The sequence below is a fragment of the Myiozetetes cayanensis genome, unplaced genomic scaffold (genome assembly GCF_022539395.1).
Source record: "Myiozetetes cayanensis isolate MyiCay16 unplaced genomic scaffold, myiCay2020 scf1, whole genome shotgun sequence".
Taxonomy (NCBI): domain Eukaryota; kingdom Metazoa; phylum Chordata; class Aves; order Passeriformes; family Tyrannidae; genus Myiozetetes; species Myiozetetes cayanensis.
The window spans coordinates 39106615-39121693 of record NW_026086604.1 but is presented as its reverse complement, the minus strand read 5'-3'; the positions used below and the strand labels follow the sequence as shown (position 1 = coordinate 39121693).

Below are 15079 nucleotides of genomic sequence, written 5' to 3'. Positions count from 1 at the left end.
GGATTACTGGCCTGAAAATCTATAAACACGCAAAAAACTTGAATTAGAATTATTCAAATTAGCTGTGTAATGCCATAAAGTTTTTCAGATCCGCATGCACAGCTCATATCGTTGTCCACTGGAACCGTGCACAAAGATAAGGGCAAAGTCCTCATTAGATTGTAAGGTCCAAAAAGTCAGAAAAGTAGTTTCTGGAAATCTGGTGTGTTACAGTTTACCAGGGAGATCAGATACATGACATTAACTGTCAGAAATCAAGTTTTCTTTGTCTTTTCTCTCTTAGGTGCATCAAGGAAATGACAGAGAAGAGAAGAGAAAAAAAGTGAAGCTGTGAAAAACTACTAAAACTTACTAAGGCTCAACCTGTCGAATCACAGTAGCAGTATGATTTTTGTAACTGCTGCATGTGCATTATCCCTGTGAAATCACTTTCTACTTTCAGTAGTATAAACAACAGCTGAACTTACTAATGTGAATGCTGAAATTTCAAATACCCTTTAGTCTTGTTCATGTAGGTATATAAAAAGCATGGTGACTGTGTGAAAGGGATATGCTAATATTTAAAAGCTGCAGAGGTGCACCTGAACATCAAATATCTTTGAATCTTTTCTGTTAAAATAAACTGAAAACTTTGTGTCAATTAGCAAATTTCAAAGCAAAATTGCGTTGTAATTCTGTAGCTTACTAAATCTCTGCTGATCTAGCATTTAGGTTTGAATTTTAGGACTTAACTCAGAAAGAAAGCTTGCTTTCTGATGCCTGCATATCTCATATTTACTGAGGTAGGATAGGGAAAACATTGCTGAGATGCAGACAACTTTAAAAATGTGGAAAAAATAAAAGAAAATATTAAATTTTACTTCAGTTTGTTTACTTCGCTATTCCATTCTCTAAGTTGGAATTATTGGGAAATACAGAAGAAGATATAACTGCAGATATACCTAATATATACTGAATTTCAGCAAACTGGGATACTATATAGGCGAACACAGTTTTTTGCATATGTACACTTTTTATATAAATATGCACACACAGATTCCTATACATGCATGTGCACATACCCCTTTGCAAGGAATCATCAAATGTATATGTTCAAATGTCACATTTTCTCCTTCTGTAAACTGCGGTGATAATTCTATTGCCCTGGGTAAGTGTCATATCGTAATGAACTGACTTCTGCAACCTGTGAAAGAGTTTTAATTAAGTGAACAGGTTATTCTGATATGTCTAAATACACATATATTAACCAGGGTTTTTCCTGAATTAAATAACTGCACCAAAGCAAAACAAACAAACAAACAAACAAAAGAAAAACAACCGAAAGACCCAATAAGAGATCAACTGTAATGCAGACTGATATCTAAACCCCACTTCTTTAACTGTCTGTATTTGAGAAAACGTTCTTAAAACATACGGTTTTAGTGGTTTCTGAGGGTAGCAGAGGAGAAGCATTACTTAATTCACACAGGCATCTTGCAATAACATCATGTTGTTTCGAGCCTAACATCCCCTGAGCCTCCAAAGTGCAAAGCAGACAGAAACATTTTAGCAGTGCAAACAAGACTTTCCGGCAACTTCCTGTTGCCATTTTTCAGCAAAATAACGGGTCCTGAGATATTAAACTGAAACAGTGCTAGAAAAGATTTTATCATCGGTTACATAGGCAGGCACCTGCTATTCTAAGATATCAGCTGAATAATGTGCTGCTGTGCAAAGAAAATAAGTAATGATTGTGCAACTGTTTAACAGCAATCTTCAACTCTTTAATTTCATCTCATGTAAAAGACAACACTGAGAAAGACATCATGTAAAAATTTGTTTTAAAAAGTATCCCCAAATTATAGCAGCAACTTCATTGTAAAAACTGTATCAAGCATTTAGGGGTGTAGAGTAGCTGCCTAGTGGCTTGAAATGTATATCCATATATATATAGCACATTTTCAGCAGATTTTTACAGAGAAGTAAAAAGAAACTTTCTGTCTGTAAAGTTCATCAGACATAATGTACATCTGAGGCAATGCTTACTGTGTGGCAGTTCCTACAAAGAATATTTATTTCACTAGACTATAATTGAAATATCCAGTTCACAAAACATACTGTTTCACCTTACTTTCGGAATTCCAGAAACTTTTGAAATCTGGCAAATCAGACTGAGAGAAAAGGAAACAAACAAACAAGAAACAAACCCAATCTTGATTCCAGAGACATTTTTCTCCCCTTCCTGAAGTGACAGGGGGGGAAAAAAATCCCTTCATTATGACCTACTTGTCTAGAATAGGACTTTCAACCCCATGGTTAGGCTAAGATTTGCTCTACTTTCTCCCTAGGGCATAATTGTCAGACTGACTTACCGTGTGCCTTTTAGCCTTTGTTCTGCCTCTCACGCTGACATCAGGGAAGCAGTGATGTAGAATAAAGCAGGGGTGGGCTAGGTTAGTCCACTGTTTGTGTCGTTGTGTGGTGTGCAGGGACACTCTGTGATACTCTAGTGAGCTGCTAAGCTTTTTTTGTAGGCTTTGTGTCATTTACTTAACGACCAATCTCATTAGCTGCCAGGGTACAATGGGCTGATGCATTTTCTATGTACATACTCTACACAGTGACCCTCAAGGTTGCCGAAGGTCTATTTAATCAGTCAAAATGCTGAATATATTTGCAGTAAATCACTAAAAAAAAAAATACGGGACCACAGAGGTATCTCATGAGTGTTTACTCTTTCCTGGGAGTTATTTGCAGGTAATAAAGTGATAGGAGTTGTAGGCAAAAGCAAGGGCAAAGAATAGAAAAGGGCACTTACTGAGTTTACACTGGTCACCTTTAATTTAGGGAACCTTGGGGGCCCTGCATATCACTGTGTCTCTCTGCTTGTTAATTTCTCCATGCAGTTCATGCTTCAGTGTAATCATGTTATCACAATTAAACCCCTTTAAATAAGAGCAGCACTAACAAAAACCACAGCCTTTCGCACATCGGAGAGGGGATGTGTTTGTGTGTGTGTGTGTGTGTGTGATATTTATTTATTAACTTCCTTACTACAGGCAACCTCAGGGCTGGCATTTTTGCATTTCTAACCTCTCGTCAGTTACAAGGTAAAACCCTTTTAACTCTTATGAAAAATGAAATGCTGAAAAGCCCTATGAATCACGACAGCTGTCCATAAGTAACAAGGAGAGTTCTATTGTCCAACTTGTCCCTGGATAAAATGAATACTTTACAGCAGAGGCTGTTCAGCTTGGCTAAAGAGTATGGGGAGAAGGGGAGGAGGTCACTGGAGATTTCGCACACTAATTTAATCTGGGAAAAGGACAGGCACTGCATCTCACTTGAACAGACTGGCGGCAATCTGGGCTCCCACAGAACTATCTCCTTTTGCCTGTGCTCTATTTATTCCTTATCTCTGTTTACCAACCGCTAGGTCCCTTTCATTCACACCACGAGGCCGTTCTCCTACTATCAGTCAGCAGCTGACACTGTGGAAGAGCCTCAAAGGCAAAAAAAAAGGGATCAAAACTAAACCAAAGCTGTATAAACAAAGCAACAGTAGAAGTAAATGCATAAATCCTAATTCTTAACCCAACCCACAGGGTGCGAACAGAACCTTTATAGTAAATCCAACAAACCCACCACAGTGAGCTATGGGCTACAGAGGAAATGGGAAAAGCCAAATATCATTCATGAAATCACCATCTCAAGCAGAAACACTGAAAATAGGCATTGGCAGACATTTAGCTGGTCTCAGGATAACAGGTTCATCAGTCCTGTGTATTCCTCTGCAAGTAATGAGGCATAGGTTTACCTGTGTGCCTGGTATAAGATGAACAAGACCCTTTGCCACTTGACCACCTCACTGTTCAAAAGCTTGAACTAACTCTGCACTCATTGCTTGTGATTTAGATTAAAGTAAGTAGAAACCACCACTTAAAAAAAAAAATATATGGAGGTTGTGATAATTTGGATAACTTTATAGCTAGAATTTAAATGTCAATTTATTACTGAAGAATTCGTGCAATTAATTTTGCCTTTAGGACTTTGGATTTTTAAAAATCACCCTTTCTCAGTTGTTAACTTATATTTTTCACCCACATTCCAAGTTTTAGTGCTTACCAGGAAAAACAGGAAAGAAGAGATGAAGCTTGTGACTCTAATATAAAAATTAAGTATTAAACTCTTTACATTAAACGTTCTAGATTTGGATTATTATAGTGACTCAACTGTGCATAAGTCTGTTTTCCAATTTCAGTGGTACTGTATTTTGTATTCTTAAACTGAGTTAATAGGAAAGAAGTTGCAAATATTCATAGAAAGAACAGCAATATTGTTTCAGTGAAATGACCTGACTATTTAAACCTACACAATCTGTAACTCACAAAGTAGGGATGTTCCTCCCAGAAGAGGAGTTATGCTTTCAGAACTGTTCTCAACTTTTTGAGACATACGAATACTGGTTAACAGCATATATCAATATACTGTCAACTGCCTGATCAAGATAATTATAACAATTACAAAGAAAATGTCCCTCATTATCAAAGGTGATCAACTGGACCTAATTTCAGTTTTGATTTTCACCTATGTGCATTATGAGCAGTGAAGTCTTTACTACTTGGATCCTTTTTTCCAAATGAATTAATGAATTAAATTTATCCTTTCACCAGCTGCTAGGCAGCAGATGGAACCATTTCTGAAGCCTTGTTGAATTCAATCCATAAAACTCATTTCCTAGGATTAGCAGTCCAAAGTTTCTTTTAATGTTTATATACCGCTTGGGATTTTGAATTTCATGATGTTAAACTTTCAATTTAACTATTTTTTTTTCATTTCATATCAAACAAATATGAGCGTTTGGATTTCTATAGCTTTATAACCACACATTTCAGGTCACATAAGGACAAGAATTCATTTCAAAAGCAATCAAGTAATGCAAGATTGGGATCTGGTTTTTTTTTTTTTTTCTTTGTTTTGTTTACATTACAGCACTACCATAGAAACCGTTTGTGTTATGCTCATGGATTAATTTAGACCAGAAAAGTTTTATTGTCTGTAAGTTTGGCAAAAATCTTTGAATAAAATTTTAAACTTAGTAAGCAATTTTTGAAAGTTAGTGTGATATGAGGGTGTATTTGCTGTTCACAGAATGATGACATGCTCCTGAATCAAGTTTTTCCTACACATGGCTTTGATATAGTTATCTTCATTATAGGTTTGGGGAATTTTTTTATATCTTTGAGAGGAAAACAAGAAGTAACAAATGGTGGAAGTTTTGTGAACACTTCAATAAAGATTTTTTTCGGTGCAGTAATAGGAAATATTGGTCAACTGCAGTACCCTGGACAGCTCCTCGTCTTTCATTCTCGGTTTTCTCACCTCTGCTACACACCTCTGTCTCAATAACCAGAGATCAGGGGGATTGGACTGCCATTTCGTTCACAAAGGTCCCTGTTCATAGATATCTGAATGAATTAATTTGTAATTTAACCAAAGTTTCTACTTATTAGAAATCTACAAAAGAAAAAGCAAAACAAAGAGACACACTCTCCGCTCAGCTTTCAAATATATATTAAAAGTCTTAAGAATAAAATCTCGTAATGTCAAAGTCTTCCTGTTATTCAACAAAGTAAATAAAACTTAAAAAAAAAAAAAAAAAAAGTGATTCGTTGTTGTGTATAACAGTGATTTCCGCTAATTTGGCACAAGAAATCTATATTAATCTAATAATGCAGTAAGCCAAGAAGGCCACATAATAATAATTACCATTGAGTAATTGAATATTTAGAAGGAGGAGGAAAAAAAGGAAGACTGGTAATCTTAGCCTGCAGGCATGAAAGTACTGTAATACACAGATGATATTTACAAGTAAAAATAAAATGCTCCAAAGTAGGAAGTTAAAAGGCAAAGCCTATATTTAGAAATTCCTCATTCCAAATCTGTATTATTTGCTAGTCACCTTATAGCAGAAATATATTATTGTCTCAGAGAAAGCTTTCATCACAAATGCTGTAATTTTCCCCAAGAATTACAAAACCATGGCACAGCCAAACCAAAGAAGACACATCTACGCAATTAACTTAACTAATTTAATTGAGAAAAGACGTAATAAATGGTCATTTTGAATCCTACAAAGATCCTTAGCTGACAAAGTTCACCCCATACAGTTTTACAGTTTAAGGATAAAATCTGGGATTTGTGTTTTTATAATCTCTTAAATGAAAAATGCACAGCACCTTGCACAAGATTGTCTTGCTATTTACATATGAAGGAAGACAAACATCTGAACTAAGTGCTTTGTTAAAGACAAAAGAAAGTCAGAGAGAGAGAGAGAGCGCTATTGCTGATCAGAGTGTTAAACAGAGTTTCTCTAGCATCAAATGCTATTTCATAAAAATTATCCTCCTGCAAAACGTTGTCCCAGAAGGTCCATTTCATTCTTCAACCTTGCCTGATATTGCTGTCATTTAACTTTCTAAAGATTTTCCTGACACATATATTCATTCTGCATTCTGAAGTACAGTATTCGCTTTTTTAATCAGAAGCTCTCAATTCACTCTCTGAATCCCAAATCATTTAAAGGACTGAAATTCCCTGCTTTGAAAAACTCTTATTTCCCTTAGAGTAAAGCTAACAAGCATATTGATCAATAATCTTAATTTTAAAAACATTAGGCATGATTTTAAAGCATTCTAAAAGATCATGGGAAAGCTCTTTGGTCTGTAATATGTATCTGCAAGTGAACCTGCTGCTATCGAACAGTTCCTACAAATACACTGGTCTCACTCTCTCCCTCTCCCGCCTCATTATTTTCTCTCTCTTTTTTTAAAAGCTAGTATTTAAGTTCAGTAACTTTTCAAAATGAGAGGAAAAGTGTCCTTGTGATCATTTCCTCAAATCAAATAGCTAGAGCTGCAAATTTGCACAATTGTAAAATGTATATGAACAAAGGCTTTACTGAGGCAGTATAAATGCAATTACACCATGACATTTTATTCAGAAAGCTTTCTCAAAGCAGTTACAAGTATCTATTTTTTAATTGAGGCCCAAAATAGCATTTAAGATAATGACCAAGTATACATTGTAGAAGAAACAGCATTAGTGTCATTTAAAAGAAAAAGTTTGCAGAGAGCATTTTAAACGTGGATTAAACCCCCTCAAACTTCTTAATACAAATCTCTCAAGCTTTCAACATCAATATATGGACAGGATTTTTTGCTTTTTGCAAACTAAAAGCACAAACAAGAAAAAAGACAGAAAGTTACTAACAGTACAAGTTGCTTAAACATCAATGGGTTCAGAGTAGTGTGAAAAAGTTGTTAAACTTACTTTATTTTTGTTTCCAAAACTTATATGTTTCTCCTCCCTTGTGTGCTGAACTGTGCACTAAAGCTGTGTCTTTCAAAGGTAGTTCCCATGATATGACATCCAGCGCCTTTGACTGCCTAGAGATAAGCACCTGCGTTTGTGTCCCCTCTTTACGTCACACCTCCCTATTCAAACCTTCTCAATATGATTCACATTTGCACATCAACAGCCTCATGCGCATACACAGATTTTTTTCGGCTCTGGGCCCAAAACTTTCACTTTAATTTTCATCACATGATTGCTGTGGCATATGTCCTTCCAAACCTCCCATATATCAGTCATCATGCAAATGAGATGGAATATCACTCCTCTGCAGCAGATGGCCAGGGATGATAACAATGGCTCAACAGAGGAGATTCAATGTCCCTGACTTTATCGCCACGGCAACAACAACCTAAAATATATGTAATGGAAGTGGTGCTTATTAATTTTGCAGGCTCGAGTGTTCTGATTTTGTGAGTGAATGGGCTGAGTTAAAAAGGGGGCTGTGTCCTCCTGCCTCTAGAAGACTATCTATAAAAGCCAGGGACCTGGAAATTATTTTCAGTGACTAAGAAGGCAACAGCCTAGCAATTATTTGAGTAATTAGGTGTAATTCCTCCCTGTAGGCCTTGTACCCTCCTGTGCTTGTTTCACAGAAGCTCGTGAATTAGACAGGCACAGATACTGAAAAGAAAAGTGCCTCAAGATATAGCAGGAGAGCTTGCAGGAACTAAGCTTCAGTGATATGACACTTGGCCTCCACCAGGCTTGGTAAACACAAGCCCCAAGCCATAAGTAAATAGAGGCCCCACTCCACAAACATAGACCAATTAAAATTACAAAGCCAGCCACACTTCTGGGTGGGGCTGGGGAAAGCTTTATTCTGCCGCGGTCTCACTATGAGTTGCACACATAATGGTCTCTTAGTTCGGAGCACTAAGTACCGTACTCCATTGCTATCTGTCACTATCAAACTCAAGCACAGGGCTCTCTCTGGGCTGTGAATTCTGCCTAGGGATTGATCATGCACCTTTTAGGGAATGTTTCAAACTGAATTTTCTGTGTGTTTTCTTCTGAATGCAAACAAGAGTGAGGAAAAAATGGATCACCCTTTTACCTCTGAGCAAGAAAAATATCCTCAAAATTTCTTTACCTCATTAATGCCATAATTTTCACATGCTTTAATATTTTGACTGTCAGAGTAACCATTTGATTCCTCAGAAATAAAGTTCAGCTATCAACTATATAACTAGGAAAATATACTTACACAAACTGTGTGTCTTTTGTTCTTCTCCTTAGGGAAGACCGTAGAAAAATGGAGAATCCTTTATTTCCCTCTGTGGTAGAGGGGAGGACGTTTAAGTAAACCTGACAAAACACCTGTAAAAGTGGTGGCTCCATCATGTGCTGGAGATTTAGTGCAGGATTGGACCAAGGAAGCTTGCTACCCCTCACACGAGAGAATTCCTCAAAATTGGTAAGATTGTTGAAAGTAATTTTCAATCCTCTCCTAGGAGACCACATACCCTGAGCCTCCAATTTCAAACCAAAAAAAAGACACCAAGTGGCATTACCTGGAGGAGAAGTTGAATGCAAAATGCTTTCTTGATGCAAGTGATAGGAAACTCCAGAGGCAGTGCTGGGCCTATGGATCCTTCTCCTGTTTTGTCAGGCTCAACATCCCCTCAACACTGTTGCTTGATCTGTATCAGCATTCCCAATCACCAATTTTTAAGAAATTTAACTTCCATCTAAAAAATTCATAGGCACGTTCTGTTGAGCACCAATTTCGTAAACTTCCAGAACATTTATTTATTTATCATACGACTGTACAACACCCAGCACTCTCACCTTCCGACCTAGTAACAGATGCTACCAAATGTTCAGTACTGAATGACCTCTCCTTTTCCACTGTGAAAAACATCTTATGAATCTGAAAAAATGAATGGTTGTTTTAACCCAGTAAAAGCAAGAAGTGTTTCTTTTCTGTCTTTAGTATTGCCACCTACTTATTAGCTCCCAACAGAATTATTTGAAATACAATTGTAAAGTAAAGCTGCTTAGTCCTCTTTTACCTCACATTGTGGCGTGGAGTTTGCAACTCCATTTTCCAAATATAATGTTGCTGAAGAGTTTTACTTTCCAGTTTCAGAAAAGCTCAGTTGAAATGAAAACCCAGAATTTTTCTTTTTGTGTGTGTGTGTGTGAGTTTTGTGTGTCTATGTGTTTGTATGTGAGTCTGAGTATATGTGCATATGAAATAGGATTCTAGAGTTTTATATGTTTTATATATGTTTATATTCTTTACTTCTGTACATTTTATTCTTCACCTTGTTAATTTGGGAATAACTCACGAATGTGTCACTTGTGGTGAGATGAAGAAATAAGTTTGGTCCAAGCCTATGCAAAGATTTGAAACTCCTTTTAGTGGATCTGCAGTTGGACAAAAAGCCAATACACAGAGTACTATAAGAATGATGTTTTCCTGACAGCTTGTGTTATTTATGGGACTGGCCACTGTCTTCTGAACCAGATGGAGCTTTTTTACAAGTCTTTTTTTTTTTTTTTTTTTTTTTTTAATGATCTGCTGTGTATGGCCTTAATTGACCATAGAGTGAGATGGTTATTTAGGTCACTGTCTTTATTTTTTTCCGGTGTTAAGTATAGTCCTGGGTTTTGAACCATCTCATTTATCTTAAAGGTGCAGTTTGTTTATCAAAGCTATTCAGATCCTCTGAATCATGGGAAGAACATGGGATGAAAGGACGAATAAAATTTGTAGATACAGATTATTATTTCCTGTACACTTACTGTCTATGTAGTTGTAGTGCCATTTATATTGAAAACTCTTTACTTAAAATAGGGTTTGTCTTTCGCTGAGACACATAAGTAAGAAAGAAAAAGTCTTTGTCATTAAATCCATTCTAAATTCAGATTTAACACAACTTTGTATTTGGCATGGTTTGCAATCCAGTAAGTTATGGAAAACTGGCAAAGATTGGATTGTAATGAGAGTCCCTTTAAAAACCAAAAAATATGTACTTAGGATATAAGTGCTTAAAAGTTAGCAAAACTTTAGGTTGCAAGTGTCATCCTATTAATTTAATCCTCTAAGCAACAGGATGTTCAAAGTTTTCAAGAATAATAAGAAAAAGGTGAAAATGTTAAATTATCTCTTAAACTACTACTTAGGAAAAAATGAAATGTAATAGGAGAGTGATGTCTTATTGCAGAAACAAAAATGAAACAAATGTACATTCCAATATGCAGCAATTGCTGTTCAGACTTGTAATGATAAGAAATTGTGCAGGTCTAATATGAATGCTTAGGTACAAGACTTTATAGTCATCAACTGATAAATAAAATACCCTTCAAACACCACAGACCACATTGTAAATTAGGGGTGGCAGTATATTTGATAAACCAGACTGATAGAGAAAACTTTCTGGTAGAACTGTACAGCAATTACCTGACTGCTATTCAAGTTCAGCGAAAACTTCAAAAAGTGCACTTTAAATAAGTACTATGAATATTGTATTAAATATTAATAGAATTTTCAGTCTTTTAACCTGAATTTAGTTTATCTTTGCAGTTACAAAGGAGATACTGATACAATAAATTAAAAAAAAAAAAAAAGAAGAATTTTCCTTCCTCTGCAGAAATAGAGGTACTCTGTGTATTCCTGAATCTTACCAAATGATATTCCAGATCTATTTTAAAAAGACAAAACTTGTTTACAATACAACCTCCTGAACAAAGTAGAGATCACCAACAAGAGATGTCATGAGAGGAAAAAAAAAGTGACAATAATTATACAGAAATTTCAACATAAGATATATACAAGACATATTTCTACTTCTATGAACAGCTATTAACTCAGAAGAATCATAACTAAACATTCTGGAAGTGAAAAGGTATCAAAGAAATCAGAGAGATTACATGAGAGGTATTGAATAGCAAGCAATATGCAAGATGAAGCTTGATTCTTCACAAAGAGATAAGGGAATGAAATATTCTCTGCTGGTGCCAGTAAATTCATTGCACACATTGGCATCATCAAGCACCAAGTGCAGAGTCATTATAGACAATAACGCTGCCAAAGTTGCCAAACCCATGAAACACCTGGTTGAATAAAAATAATAAATCAGCCTGGAGTGAGTTATGTTGGCTTATGTTGAGGAAAGCTGCCAGATATATACATAGCAGAAAAAGTACAAATCATTAAGCATTCAACTTAGAAATGACATTTAGAAAATGTTTGTACAACATGTTACTTCAAAAGTATCAGTTTAAAGGAATAAAAAAGGAGGAAGAAGAAAGGATACCTGAACTAATATTAACAAGGGAACAATTATCCTGTTAAAATTATATATTGGCTCATGGTAAGGTTTTCAGCATGTTCTCTATGAAATACTTCATTTACTGAAATAACAGAAAGATTTCATCTTCTCTCTAGCCAATTTCTTTCTTAAATGTTTACTCAACAGTATCCTAGAGAAAGCCAGCAAATTTTGAAGTACTCCTTTCCTGCCAAAAAAATCTGTCACAGAAAGCTGGAAACAGATATTTCAGGTGAGTTTTCTCGAAGCCTCTGAGTGCAGGCATGCACCCAGTTCTATTAGTCTTTCTATAAAAATACTCAAAGGACTGTGGAAAACTCTCCATGCAAAAGGAGTAAAAAAGTAATCTTTAATGGGACTTTTGGATGGGCTTGTACCTCACTGAAAGTGAGAGTAGAATATTGCTGATTTGAGTGGCAGTTTTATGAAATTCAGGCTGATCTAAAACTAGGGAAAAAAGATATTTGTCTCTTTGTATTCTTATTTAGTTTAATATATAGCCTTAATAAGTAACCGAAAGCAGTTATTTAATAAGCACAGAAAATTAGGTGTAGGTGATGTCAAATATGGATTAAGCCTTCCAAAAACTCTCATAATAAGGCTAAATATTGAGTAACAAATATTCTCAGCTCTTGCTGCTAATTAAAAAAAGCCTCAAACACATTTTTCTCCCAATCATTGTATTATTAAATACATAAATAAAAAAACAATAATCTTTAACTTTCTATCATAGATACTATCAAATTTTCATTTGCAATTTAGATAACTGATCAGTTGGAAAAATTCTTTTGAGTCACAATGTTGGATCATGTCATAAATTAGTACTTTTAAAGTCTTGATTTAAAAGTGAAATTATTCTGTTTATGTCAACTTTAGTGAACTTTTGACTTCTAAATTATTGCTCTGTTTAATATTTTAAGCATTTGTCTCCATGTTTGCCATTCCTACCTTTCACAGACAATCACAGATGATGTAAGAAGTAGGGATGAAACCTCTAATACCTCCAGCATTAGCCTCTGAAACTTTCCTCATGAGTATTTGCAGCATCAGACTAAATCTTGCTTGGGAAACTAATTATTTTTGACAGAGCAAATTAGCCCTGAAAATATTCACACAAAGTTCACTTAATCTCACAGTCCACATAGTCCTGAGAAGTACAAAACTCAACAAAGCTGTATAAATATCCTGAGCTCTGACAACTGCATCTTTCCTTCAATTCCCTCCAAATTTTTCCTTACATATATTTTCCTGAAGCCTACCTATGGCCCTCCAAGTAGGAGAATTACAGTTTCTGTTTGGGAAACATTCCTTCTTTGATTTGGACTTGCCTGCAGGCAAGAGCCTGATTTTGTTTCTGTTGTCCACATTCCACAGTTTTCCAGGTTAGAGAAATGAACAGGTAAACACTCATCTGCTGAACACCTGTCTTTCAGCCTAAATTCTTGTCCTCAGATCTTCCTAGGCTTCCAGCTGTGGCTCTTCAGAGTTTTTTAGTTGATAGCCATGTCTTGAGAAAGTGCCTAGGCAAACTTTTCTGCTGCTCTCTCAGCAACACACAAAACTCCAACAGCTATTACCAGCAGCGTCTTACTTGATTCCTGACTGCTGCTTCCTTCAGGGAAATTGTGCACACAATTTTCTTTTCTCCTTGTTGCTTGTGTGAAGAACATACTTATTATCCAAAGAAAACCCTAATGACATTGTATAAACAGTGATCTTAGTGTTCCTGGGTTTTAAGAATTCTGAATGCTGAAGGAAAATTCAAATGGGTCTCAACTTTAATTATTATGATGAAAACAGCCAGTTAAAAGAAGAATTTTAAAAAATATCTTATGTGGCTATAAAGAGAGAAAATATTGGCATGTTTTCCCTACTTTCACTCTCCAGTATTTTGGCACAGGATTAATAGTTTTCCTTCTGCTTCTAAATTTTTAGAATTTATTTTGTAGGTATATCCTACTCAAACCTGTCTGATTGTTCAGTGGAACCATCTTCCTAGAACAGAGGAACAGGTCACATTGTTTGTTAAACTCTCTAAATTTGTAGGGTTTTTTTTTAAATAACATTAGAATAATATTGCTGAACTTTGAATAACTTTAGTTCAAAGACTTAAGTTATACCATAAGACACAGTGATCTCACAAGGACATCTAAAGCATTGCATGAAAATAATCCAAAGTCAGATTCATCCTTGTATGCAATATTGTGTGTATATGACCACAATAGCATCTAATTTTATATTCTGATGTATCTTGTCAGGACTTTAAAATACCATACTAATGCACTAAACAATTATAATACTTATTGTTACAACTTATTGTTATAACAGAGTACATGACAAACTTTGATTGTCCAAACCCCTGTAAATAGGTGTAAATATGTAAAATAATCTCTGGTTTCAAGTCTCTACATGGAGGTGCATATTTTATATAAACATGTAAACATATATATGCCACACAATATGATTAAGATTTCAGGGCAAAAAAGTCTTCTTTCTAACACCGAAGAGATAGTTTTAATAGAATGGAAATAGTACTATAAACCTTTTCTAAACAGTTTACACGAAAGTAAAGGAGAACCATATAAGGGACTTTTTTTTTCTTTTTTTTTCTTTTTTCCTTTTCTTTTTTTTCTTTTTTTTTTTTCCTTTTTTTTTTCCCCCTCAGTGAATCGATGAAATCCACAAGAATTCCAGGTCTTTAATCGTAAATAATTTAAAATGCTTAGATACAGACAGGGATAACAACTACCTGAAAAAAAGAGGGAACTATGTTTCCATGGACTAGGCTTACTTTCTTTTCTTACACAGTTTGTTGAACACCCTATATGGCCAGAGGCTATTCTGGACCTAATCCTAGGAAATGAGCCAGGGTGACAAATAAGGCTGAATGCTGGGAGTGGCTAGTGTAAACCACAGTGTCATTAGGCAGTCTCTAGATTGAAGTCACTAGCCCTCAGTAACTAAGTATATGTTTTCTTCTGGCATTTCTAAAAGCAGTCTTTTAATTTAATACTTAGTCATTCCCTCTGTGATGAAAACGCCAATCAACATGGTGCAAAGAGCTCCAGAAACTAATCACTTGTCAAAAACTCCAGGTAGATCAACACATGCCTTATACTTCACTTTGAGATATATACCACATTCCCAGATGTGACTTGCTTTTGAAAGTATTGATCAGATTGCCTAATCATATATTCATTAAAGTCACCAGCAAAATATTCTTACTGTTATCATACACAGAAAAAATTTGGTCCATCCTTCCTAACTGAGAAAGGAATGGGTCTGGTTTATTAAATTATTTGAAAATAATTTCCACTAATAAGGGCAGACGTGACACCACCACCATCACCAAAAAACTAAGTAAAAATTTAAACAGGTTTTTTTTTTCCTTGCTGACTTAAACTTTG

General features: G+C 35.4%; 1 protein-coding gene across 4 annotated transcripts in view; it reads right to left on the bottom strand.

Moving 5' to 3' along the window:
- ST18 (ST18 C2H2C-type zinc finger transcription factor) overlaps positions 1–15079 on the bottom strand; it is a 166540-nt gene that overhangs the window by 91356 nt on the left and 60105 nt on the right. The window contains exon 1 of one of the 4 annotated variants that reach the window (XM_050328301.1): positions 7312–7468. The exons of 2 other annotated variants lie outside the window; for them this stretch is intronic. The gene's annotated coding sequence lies outside the window, so the exon portion shown is untranslated. Of the gene's footprint in view, positions 1–2351; positions 2394–7311; positions 7469–15079 lie in introns of those variants that run through there. One more of the 4 variants, XM_050328308.1, reaches the window with a different exon arrangement.